The following is a 13,472-nucleotide window of genomic DNA, read 5'->3' as shown; positions in this document are numbered from 1 at the left end:
TCATGTTGGGTTGTTGGTACATTTTTCATCTCTTTTAGATTCCATAGTTGCTAATCCGATCATGTAGTCTCTGCAGTTGAAAGATATGAATGTAGCACAATTCAAACCTCATGGGCTGTTCATTGTTAAGTGCCGCTGATGGATAAGTAAACAATACCTTTACTCACTACTCCACTTAAGTACCCTACGTATATTTAAGCACCTTAGCCACTGGTTTAGTTTCCTTAATATTTCATCCAACTTCTTTCCTTCTGGAATAGATTCTACCTCACAATTCTATTCTATTGGAATTAGAATATTCTGACCAAACCAATTTATTCTTTATTTCCACATAGACAAAAATATCCATATACTGTGGAATTTCAAGTTGAGATTTAGAAATATCATTTACTATCAATTCATGAGTAGGATTTTCAAGTTGATATGGTGTATAACCTATGGCTATTATTGTAATAATTTCAACATTTCACATATATTTTGTTATGGTTTTTAATTGTATAATATTTGTAACTTTGCATTATAAATTAAAATGTGAAAAAGTTATTCTGATTACTCTGTAAATGATTAATAGTGTTTATGTATAGTCTATTGACAGTTCCTAGCTATTAAGTAAAATACGTTATTCCTAGAAACTAATATAAATAAAATAGTATAATTAGATAATTATTTGAATATAGAGGAGCAGATTGCTAAACTATCCATTCATCTTGTTTAATATTATTCCTTGTATGCTATGTTCACATTTCAAAGGTGAGTAAATTGTAAAATATTCAGAATATCTAATATTAATTTCATTATTATGTCACTGCTACATTTCCTTTTTGGGACAGGGTCCCCTCTGCCAGAAGTCAGGTCAATTTTGACCAGTGGTTGAACCGATTCCTCCGTGAGTTCCATCACAAAGCACATAATAGCATCCACAACAAATAAGATCTCACAGTGAGGGTAGAAAGTCACTAACCTTTTTACTCTGTTCATAATTATAAGACATTTATATGAAATTCCTTAATTTACCAAGGCCACTCTGATTTCTGCCTGTTTCTCTCACTCAGTGTCTTAGTATGTATTTGAATCTCTTGACATCATCCAGCTTTGCTTTTTGACCTTCCTCTGCTGTATATTAGGAATCCCTCTGAAACTGGTTCTTTAATCAACAAGGAAAGTTAGGTTCCACTAACAAGGAAATGACATTTTCTCACTAGCTCCACTTAAAAAATCCTAAGGAGGAATTTTTATTAATATGGCTTGAGTTATTTTTATATCCCTTACCTAAAAATATTATAGAGACTCTGACTAGTAAATTAGGAGACATAGGTCCATCACTATGGTCAGGGTGCTGTAATAGGCAACTCCACCTGAAAATTCTGAAGGAGTTGGGGAGGACAAGTTGTTTAAGGAAAGGGAGCTATACTTTACTTAAGTGTAAGGTAAATGGAGTCGGATAGATGAAAGATAGAAGAAAACATACTTATTGCTACAGTATTCATCTATAACTTTTATGATCAAAAGAAATTTAATAGGAATGATTAATGTCACACTTTAAAGATGAATATCATTTTTTTTTTTTAATTCTTTTTTTAGGTGAGGAAAATTGGCCCTGAGCTAACATCCATTGCCAATCTTCCTCTTCTCGCTGAGGAAGATAAGCCCTGAGCTAACATCTGTGCCCATCTTCTTCTATTTTGTATATGGGATGCTGCTACAGCATGGCTTGATGAGCAGTGCATAGGTTCACGCCCGGGATCTGAACCTGAGAACCTTGGGCTGCTGAAGCGGAGCATGCGAACTTAACCACTATGCCACTGAGCCGGCCCCAAAATATCATTCTTAAACCCATGTAATTCACATAATTTCTAAAACATGTCCAGTTAACTAAAGGGAAAAATGACTATGCATTTTGTGATATTAATAGACGCTACTTAAATATATCCTTTTTAATGTCACATTATTTTCTTCTAAAATTATATATAATTTATTTAACTTTTTTATAAAATAGTAAATATACGTGGGCATTAATAAATGCTAAGGTCTGTGCTGTTCACTTTATATGCATTACATCATGTAACCATAACAGCAAAATTATGTGCACATTATAGACATTGACATCGATTTTTAAAACATATCCAATGAAATATAAACAGCATAGCAATTTGATGCCAATCACCAATCATTTAAAAATAAACAAAAGTTCTTCATTAACAGTTGACAACTGTATGCTTTAATTTCCCTGTAAATCATGTTTCCATTTTTTCCCCACAGAATTTTTTTTTACTCTACTATATTTATGATAGAAAATCTTATCAACCACCATATCATACTTCTCTTAAACACAAATACATACCTAAATTACAATTCATGTCTAATTTTCAGCGAAATAAAATTTTTCCTACCAAATTTACCTTTATAATAACTATTAGTATGTTATTATTCAAACATGTACACATATATTACAATTTTGTATAAATGATTATTTAACACAAGAAGTAACGTTTTATTCTAAATGTCTTTCTTAATGAGAATAAATGGGGACGGGTATAATACCCTAATTAAAGGAGGCATCAGTATTTCCCACTGTCTCTTTTAATGACCTGAAGTTTTTGCACCCAGGGGCAATGCAATGTGCTAAGATTCCATGTGAGTGAGGAGTACAAATTTCTCTTCTGAGGTGGAAGAAAGGACATTGTGAAAGGGGTCATGAGAAAGGAGAACCCATGGGGGCCTTAATCATAGGCATTTTCTCAGTCAGGTCGATTTTAGGAAAGAGTACTTCAGGAGTCAGCATCTGGAAATTGCTTTCTTTGCAAAAATTCCTGGCTGAGTTTCCCTCAGAATGACGTCGTTTTCCCACAGTTATCCTGTGTGAAGACTGCTATTGCAATCATCTCAATTTGTCAGATGAGGAAACAGAGGTAGAGTTTAGGAAAATTTCCCAAGGATACACATTTGAGCATTAGAGTCAACATTTGAATTATGTCTATCCGAGCCCTTACCCATGCACTTAAGCAGTAAAATACACTAACTCCCACCCAACTTTATTTTACAAAATTAATAATGTCACTGTAACACAGATTCATTGTTAAAAGAAGGAGTTAAAGGACTTTTAATACTAGTGCTATTTATCAATAGTTTGATAAATAACACTTCGCGCCTTGCTTATAACAGAGAAGAGTGGGATAACGGGAAACAAATTTCAGAGATAAGAGAGGTGTGGCAGTCAGAACGAGTCCATTACTCTGCTTCAGGGCACATTTCCTTCTGTCATTAAACAATAACAACAATGAATGCACATAAACACACATCACTCGCTTGTATTACTTCTTTATTCAAAATGCAATATAGGAAAGAGAGTGTGCTTATGTGTGTGAATATGCATGCTCCAGTTTCTAAAGAAAAAGAAGATGGGAAGATTTGGATGAGAAACTGTCCTTAATTTTTCACTTTAAGCCTATTTGTTTCAATATTTTTCTATCATAGAAACTACAGTAACCACAGCGGCCATTTTGATTTCTGGTCTGGGTAAACAAGGTGTTTCATAAATCCAGATGAGTATACAAACTGAAAAGTTCAAGACCTTGTAGCTCTGTGGTCATTGAGTACTCCCCGGAAGACCATTAATGTGAAGAGTGAGGTAATTAAAGTTGTGGTTCCATGGCCAAAGGTTAAATTCCTCAAAGCCCTGAGAATTATTAATGAGTAGTTGAGCAAAGTGAAAGTCTAACATTGAGACAAGAGGCAAAGAGAACCAGAATAATGCCAGATTAATGTTGCTGCATTAGTATAGCCAGGGTATTTATCACACTAATAGTTGGCAAACATAGACAGTAGGTGCATGGGGTAACGAGGAAAGTGACATAGACTGCAAGAACCTGCAACATGGATACAAACAGAAATTAATGATAAAGAATAGCAGCACAATTGATGTATTTATTCAACACAAACTTATTGAAGACTACCATATGAAGCACCACACAGGGGCTGGGGCTGCAAAATCAATCAACACATGGGCCTTTCTCTCTCAGAGAGTACGAATTAGAAAAAAATAATCAGGCAATTCCAGGACACTGGACAACAGGCTTTACATAGCTTATGGAAACCTATGTACATTTTGTGGGGAATAGGTTTATTTTTTGTGACATTCCAAAGTTAAATTAGATGTAAGAGAGGTAAATGGTCTGTGTGAGGTTCTTACGCAAAAGCTCAGACATGCGAAACATCAGGACATAAATGAAAAATTACAAGTAGTTTGGTACGAGGTATGTTTCTCCAATCACTGCCTATCGCCACAACATTTATGTACAATACTTACATATGTACAATCTACCATGATGTATTTCTTATTTGTTTCCAAAATCTATATTTAAAATACACAGATGTGTGTGTGTGTGTGTGTGTGTGTGTGTGTGTGTGTGTGTGGTAGTTACTTTGACTTATGTCAATTAGGATAGATTTAATTCAATCATCTCTTGTTTACCTGAATTTTTTTTTCCTTTACCTAGTTAAGAAGACAAAAGAGAAGAAAGAAAAATTCAGGCTTGCAATTGTAAATTTTATTTGCTATATTCATTCTTTTGGAAAGAAAAAAGTAGATAAAGACAAGACTCATGAAAGAAAGCCTTGCAATTCCTGCTTTGGGACTAGACAGAAAGCATACAGATCAAAATTGCCAAATGAGCATTCCTCACCTCACCAAATCCCTTTGAAATGGCAACAGGGATAACCAGAAGGAATGCTTTCATAATAGCCAAGAATCTGAAAAGGCCCTAAGGTGATCAAAGGTCTTCATGGGTCTGCAGAACTCCAGAGTCCAGATTAGGATTGAAGATATATAAGGCTATGTATATACGAATGTATGTATGTGTGTGTATATATATACTTATATTTATATATTCAAGAACAATTTCAAAGAAGGCTACAGAACATGTAGAGGTTCATCTTTCTGGCTGCGCCTGTAGAGACTTCAAATTTGAAATACCTATATCAGATTCTGAAAGTAAAAAAATGAAGGACTGTCATCATGGAAATAAATTGAAGGAATGTCTATGGAACAGCTGGGCTGGTCATACCCTTCCTTTCTGTCTTTCCCTTTCTCCTCCCTTCCTCTAGAAAAGTAATATCTGTCAATGCTTGTTCTTTCCCCCAGGGTAAGCAGAAGAACTGCTCATTGAAGAACTGAATGATTTCTCTGCAAGGACTGGGCTTTCTACAATATATATAGTTTTCCTGGAGTAAATCCCTCATTTTTCACATGATGGCAGGCAGGGGCAATTTGAATGCCTTACCACTACTTTTTCATTATAAAGTGATGTCTGCTAATCCACATACCCTATAAACATACAAAAATTCATGCTTAGTGTGACTATTCCATGGGAAAAACAGACCTGCCCAACTAAGAAGTAACTCATACCTCCTACTGTACATAAATTTGAATGAAAAAATCAGGACTCACTAGCTATTTAGGGGAAACTAACAGTTCAAAAAATGACTAAGATGAGAATGAAGATCTAATTAGGGCAAGAAAATTTAAATACAATTATACTTGATACCTCTGGTGAAATTAGAGACATTTCCTCCAGAAAAAAAAAGAGTAAGTTACTTGAAGAACAAAAATGGTTTAAAAAATAAAATCTGATTAAAAAAAAAATAGAAGGCATTCTATTTCCCACTCTTTATACTTGTGTTCACCTAATTTTCTAAAGCCACAAAAATGGAGAATATTTTTAAAAACTGAAAATACATTCCATTATGTCTTTGAAATTCATAAAGTATTTTTTATATTTCTACTTATTATGGAATGAAAAAATTATTCAATAAATTGTGCTATAAAAATTCAGTAGGTATTTAGAATAGTTAGACTCTTATCACATACTATATATTTAAATAAATCCATATGTTATAATAATATTGACAATATATGTTAAATGAAAACATTAAAAGACTAGGTTAAGTTATACATTAATTTTACACAATTGTGAAAGGAGAATTTCTCTCAAACTACAAATGTAGCAGGAATTGCAGTGATGAATTAAAAAATTCAAATGAAAAAGTTTTAAAATTTCTTTAACACAATAAGGGAAGAAGCCAACAATTAAGTGAGAAATATATTTGCAATATTTATGACAAAATATTGACATTTATAAGAAGAAAAGGATTAATAGCATGATATTTTGAATTTTTGTAATATATCAATAACAAAAAGAGTAACACTACAATAAGAAAAAAGAAAAAAGTCAATTCCCATCAAAAACATGTATTGCACTTCTTCTGGTATTGAACTAGATTTTTCCTTGGGGAATTTTCTCCTGTCCCATTATCCTTTCAAGTGTCTTTTTAAACAAAATTAATTCCAAGCTTCACTCAGGCTTGATCAATTAAACCATCATATCCCCCTGGTGATTGGTTCAAAGAAGGGCAGATTATCAAAGAAAGGCCAATCAAATGCTTTCTCCAGGGAATTTGAAGATTGAGGGAAACAATCAAATCACAGAAAGCAGCCGTACCCTGAATGGATTCTTCTTTGGTTTTCTGCTTCTTCAAGCTTTAGTCTTGCTTTGTTCCTGTTTCCTGACACCTGGTACTTTAGGTTTCCTCAATTCTATTAGCCTTCCCGCCAAATAATTCCAATAAATTCGTGTTTACTTATGTTAGCCAGAATACAGAGAGAGAGAGCATAGTCTTTGTTTTTAGAGTGATCAGAATTTGAATACCAGCTCATGCATTTATTAGCTATTAACTATGAGACCTTGGGAAAATTCTTTAAAATCTCTAAGTCTCATTCTCTCACATTTATATGAACACACTTATATCTAACCCTCAAGGTAAATTAAGGGTTAACTCAAACATAGCATGATTCTGCTCTTGAAGACGGTCGGCATTTAGTTATATGCCTTTTGCTATTCTTTTTGGATGTTAAGTTAAAAACTACATCCATCTCCCCCTGCAAAAGGCACCACATAAAATTTTTGAAATGTTAATATCCATACGTTTTGTATATATAAAAAATGGTAGTGACTTTAAATGTATGGTAATGCATGCCTAATAAAAAATGCTTCACTAATAAATTATAATAGGAAAAGCTGGAGGGCCATGAATACCATGAAAACAGGAATTACAAATCAGGAAAACAGAGAGTTAAACTTAACACTAAATGGAAATATGACTAACTACACAGGTTTAGAAGAGAGAAGTAATTATTGGCCTCTGCCCATAGTACATGCAAGAGGTTTGAACTGCATCAAAATTAGGCATGTTCACATTGTAATTCACTGCCTTTTATACAAAATGTATAATTTATACTTATCCCAGACTTAAGAAGTAGATTTTTAATATTTTATTTAAGTCACTAAAATATTATTTGATCATTTTTTTCATAAGAAAAGCAATTATATGTTTTTATACACTGAAAAACATTTTGTTTGATGACACAATTTGCTTTTGTTGTCCTTATAGAGAACATTAAATAACTTTTCAATATTATTTGGATTTCTAACCAATATGGCAGAAAACTTTGGGGGAACCTCTTATCATACACACACACACACACACACACACACACACGTACACATTAAGCCATAGAAACGCTGGTTAAATTAATAGTAAAAAAAAAAAATTATTGTAGGGTAAAAGTTCAAGTCAAATAACTCATGTTCTTGCAATGGGTTGACTGCTTGAAATGGAGACCAAAAATCTCTGCCCGGAGCTGATAATGTTCTAAGAAAGAAAAAGAACCTGAGCCACTAAAGTGTGAAAGTATAGAGTACAAATTTTAAATTCAATGCCAGCAAGACTCTAAACCATCAAATTATTAAAAATATGGTAGAACACCAAGAAATCTCAGGGAAAGTGGCAAACATGAAGTTTCCCCAAAGAAATGCAAGAACTTGGAACTACCATGGAATACAACTACTGCTGAGGACAACCCTATCTTCCAAATGAAAGACCATGGATTACATACATGGACACAGAAGCCAGTAGATGCAGCAAAAGGAAGAATTCAGAAGTCACTGACCATAGAAAAAACAGCTATATGAAAAAAGACTGGCAAACATTACAGAGCCAAGTTTCACTTAGTGTTCTTGTATTAACTTGTCTGATCATTTAATCTTATCGGTGATTCAGAAAAGAGCTATAATTATATACATCAATTAAATAGAATCCTTTTGGAATGCATACTTTCTATTCAAGAACACCAATCCAACAATGTAATTAAAAAGTTTGAAATAATGTTTTCTCTTTTTTGCCCTTAAAGCTTTTCAAATTCTAAAATATGTTAGCCTTAAATAAATTCAAAACTAATATATCAAGTATTCAAGTTTCAGAAGTCTTTTTTTTTCTCCTGAATTTTCAACTAATTTGGCAACTTTTACGCTTAAAGTCTTTTAAATCACCCTGTACATATTAAAACTTGTAAGCAAAAGGATTGAGAGCTGTCATTCGGAAATGTCAGCTCTGTTGTGAGTGGTTCATGAATAATTGACACTGAGATTACCTAGGGAAATTTGCAATTAGCTTCCTCATTAACATAAGAAGGAACAGTATGCTGCTTGGTGAATGCTAGATTTTAACTTAGGTATTTACTCAAGAGATAAAAAGTTTATAATAGGACTTCTAATGAAAAATTCATTAGCTCCATTTGATATCCCAAGGGTTTCCAAGTTACTTCATGAATGAGTCATTGGGAAAACCAAGAACACATATTCAGTTATTAATTTATATTTCAACTAACTGTGAATGTCCAGATAACACAAGAGATCAATCTGCAGGTAATATTCGATAAAATGGTGACTTCAACAGCAGTGATGGAAAATCAGTACCGTATAGGTCATTGCTAATCTGGCTGTTGTACTCAGAGTTGAAAATTAGGTTCTAAGAAATGTGCATAATATTAGTAGAATAATATCAAAAATTTTATGTGTATTTACTCTGGAATGAGTTTTAAATACGTGAAACTCAGGTGACGATAAACATAATTATGATTCAGCTTATTCTCCTTAAGGTTGATGTTTGAATCAAAGGAGAGCATTGATATAAAATATCAATTTAAATATCAATATCGATAAAATAAAATATCAATTAAAATATCAATAAAATACCTCATGACATAAAAAATGGCAAGGGCAGTCCTGGTGGTCTAGTGGTTAAGTCTGTGCACTCCACTTTAGTGCATGGAGTTCACAGGTTCAGATCCCCAGCGCAGACTTATGCACGGCTCATTAAGCCATGCTGTGGTAGCATCCCATATACAAAAGAGAGGAAGATGGGCCCAGATGTTAGCTCAGAGACAATCTTTCTCATTAAAAAAAAAAAGCAAAGATCCTTGCCCAATTAGACTAATAAAAAGGAAAAAGTAAAATTGGTAACGTTGAATAATGTGCACATAAAATACAAAAGTGTCTGTTTCCACTCATTTGTACATTGGTATATACATTAGGCTAAGTGCACCCACATTGGAGGTGTCTTTTAAAGCTGCATACATTTTAGGTGCAATTAAATGCAGCTAGTATTTTAAAGTACTTTTTTTTAGTTCAACTTTAGAGTTGAAATTATGAGGAGTGTAAAATAAGCAGAAGATACTAGAAAATATTACAACATAGTTTAAGAAATTCTAAAGAGAAGATATCTATATACAATGGGGGAGAGCATTTCTGGAAGAGTTCCTATTCCACATACTGTATGCTGTGGATATGTGCTATCCAGACAATAAAATCCCACATGAAGACATTCACAGGAGGAAAAAAATGATTTCATTTCATCTGAAATGTTTTGTTTTTAAATTACCAAGAAGTACTAGGAGTCAACAAAGATCCATTAGGGACTACATGGACTGGCAAAAAAATAAAAAGGAAAAATGGCAGGGTTCTGGACTTCAACTAAACAACTTTTATCAATTTTTATCTATTTTTAACATTGTTTCACATAATATTTCATTTTCTGATTCCAACAGAATATAAATATGAATTTGTATTAGTCAAGGTTCTCTAGAGAAACAGAAGCAATACTGTGTGTGCATATATACGTACGTACATACATATATGTGTGTGTGTGTCTGCGTGTTTTAATGAGACTTCCTAAGAAAGGATGCATTGTAAAACAAAAGTATTTTGTAACTGAGTTTTGCGAAAGGAAAAACTACTATGCTTTATACACCTGAAATTTATATAGTGTTATAAAACAATGTTACCTCAATTAAAAAAAAAACGTAAAGGGGCCAACTCTCATGGCCTACTGGTTACATTTGGTGCACTCCGCTTCAGTGGTCCAGGTTTAATTCCTGGGCGTGGACCTATACCACTCGTCAGTGGACATGCTGTGGCGGTGACCCACATGCAAAAAATAGAGGGAGACTGGCAACAGATGTTAGCTCAGGATAAATCTTCCTCAGCGAAAAAAAAAAGTGAAGAGAGACTAATCAGACTCCTTGGCCTCGTGACAGGGATCCTGAGTTCAGAGCCAATGGAAGTCAGTTACCATGGGGGACAGACCACTGAGTGAGCGAGATAGATGGAAGATCTAGTAGCCTAAAGATGGATTTATAATGCCATCTGGAGATGAAACGAAGCCAAAGTACCTCCGTGCTCTAAGCTGAAAGTGAGACCAGACTATGAGTTATACCAATCATGGGCTTCATCATCAGAGACCAACAGGGAAAGGTAGACAAGGGAGAGCAGATTCCAGCCAGACACGCCCAAGGAACAACTGAAACTCAGGAGGTCCCTTCCACTTCAACTCCATGGATGCAATAAAAGCTACACACCCAACCACCCCATACACCAGATTCCATCTTAGGGAGAAAAGCACAAAGAGGAAGAGGTTAAGAAACTGAATATTCTTATTCAAGAGACCTGAGAATTACTTGAAGGAAATGTTTAAATTACCAGAATAATGTTTGAACAGTACCCACCATATTTCCAACAATTATCATGACACGGATTGGGTGGGAGTGGGGGGTCATAAAGAAGACAGGTCTGCTATAGGCTAAAGAAATTTTCTATGCCCATCTGAGTTGTATTATGAGTGAATTTGGGCCTTGCTATATTTACTACCCATTAATGTTTCATGCTTCCCTAGCTCTAGTTCAGTTATAATTTAGTTTATCGTAGTCACAGCAACTTCAGGATGCTGAAATAAAGGCACCTTATACTTGAGGGAAAAAAAAACTACTATGTTTGAACGTACACTTTAGAAAGTCTCTTCAAAACAATCCTCTATTTGAACTCTGTTCATAGTTTTTTTTGAACAGTTTAGACAAACTGCTGGAAATTAGAACAATTTTCTCCGTTCAGCTGAAATTATACAGTTTCATAGCTTCCCTTCCCCTTATTTATGTGTATGGGTGACAGCCTAAAGTGTATGTTTGTGCCACAACATCTAGATTAATATACTGTGGAGTGTTCAATAACCATTATGTAGAAGGTAGACAAGAATTAAAAGGGTTTAATTTCCTAGAAAGAAAATGGCAAAATGGTCATTTTTAAAAAATAAGTTTTATTACATCATAAAAAATGTGTGTATATATATAAAAATGTATACACATTTTATATATAATATATATCATATTATATATTTTATATATATATATATATATATATATATATAAGGAGAGTCAAGTTGACACATAAAATAAACCATCCCAGAAGTCCACTGCCTTTTTGTGTAAGTAACATGGATACCTCCATAGAGGTCTTTTCAGTTTACTCCAGATATTTCTCACCTCCTGATCTAATTCTATTTTTCATTCCATAAGCCAATATCAGTTGATAAACCTCAAAAAGAATTGTAGTTGGTATTCAATATTATTGTTATTAACACTAGAAGCAAAATCTTAATTTCAGTTACAGAGAGGAAATCTCTATAAATAAAGACATTACTAATTACTATTTAGAATCATCTTAAGTCTTTCTATGTATACTCAAAGGTCTCACGAGAAATTATATTTTTCCAAATAGCAAATATATTTTAAAAATAAAAAGTACACATACTTTCAAGAAATAACTGTGAATCAAATTAGGCACAACAGTGTTGAAGATAGCAATTCTGTTTTCATCCAGTTGTCAAAATTGGTAATATGTTCTAAGCATATTTTGCTGGTTATGATTCTTCACATATTTCCTCCAATATAAATTTGACTGTTCATAGGGAGGGTTGGTGTGCTAAATATGGCTGCACGGGGAATATAGTTTTAAGCACCTTCTTTCAATCTTGAGGATATGATAGATTTAAAATCCTCCAGCTTTTCCCCTTTACTAAAAAAAAAGGCCTGAGGTTTAGGTTACAGGCCAAGTTAAATCATTTTTCCCCTATAGGAAATAATGTGAATTTTAAACATAAATCATGAAGAAATTCTCTTGTAGATCCCCTTCTATTAGAGTTTTTTAACTGAGGATTTCAACACTTGCTTTATAATTTGGAACTAATTAAATCAGTCTACTTAACTAACCCATAAGGTCTAACTGTTCACCATAACATTGCTCTGTTCACTAAATGGGAGCTATAGGTCCACACGTTTACTTTCAACCAGTATTTGTCTCTTTACATCTAAATCCAGAGGGAATATATCCCTTAATATCTGAGTTATAAATGTTCCCTTAAATGATGTTAACTTTTACTCTTTAATCCTTTCTTCAGATAAATTCAAGAAAGTTTAAAAAACCATCCAGTAATTTTCTTTTTATTTAAATTTCCTTTTTAAATATATGTGTTACTATATCCATCCATAACATATTTTGGCAATAATTCTCGAATAAATTGGAATTTTATTTGGTGTTGCCCAACACAGATAAAATGCAAGGGTTTACATTATACCAGCATTATTCAATTGCTACTACCACTGTCCAATATTAATCATCAGTTGTATATTAAATGTTATAGTCATTAATTTCAGGTCTACTAACTAAAATTTCCTGATAATTGTTTTGGACTTCAGTGAAGTAAGTTTTTGCATTACCATCATAATTTTTTTTGACTTGGCTGGAGTTTAGTTTGAAATATATCTTCAGAATTAATTACCATAAACTATTTTAAAACTTTAAATTCATGAATTAAAATAAATACACAAATTAATAGTTTTATTGAGTGTTATTTATATTATCACTTATTCTAGGTCACATTTTAAGATCTAAAATTTTCTTCTGCCATCAACCTTGTTCAGACCATCACCAGCTCTCACCCGGGTGATTGTACTAATTTCCTACTTACTTTGATCCAACAATTCTTCCCCCACAATGGACAGTCACTTTAAGAAACCATAAGTAGGATCATGTAATTTCCTTACCTAAATTTCTTCAATGGATTCACATTATACTTAGAATTAAACCCAAACACTCAGCAGGGCTTACATGACTCAACCAATTTACTTTTCCAACCTTACCTCAAACAATATTTCCCTCTGATTAGTACACAAGTGTCCAGGTCTCCTTTTGTAGTGTTTGGAGCAACCCATGCTCCTTAGCTCAGAGCTTCCCTGTATTCTGCTACTT

This window comes from Diceros bicornis, chromosome 11 (assembly GCF_020826845.1).
Source record: "Diceros bicornis minor isolate mBicDic1 chromosome 11, mDicBic1.mat.cur, whole genome shotgun sequence".
In the NCBI taxonomy this organism is placed as follows: Eukaryota; Metazoa; Chordata; class Mammalia; order Perissodactyla; family Rhinocerotidae; genus Diceros; species Diceros bicornis.
Note: the sequence above shows the minus strand (reverse complement) of the source record.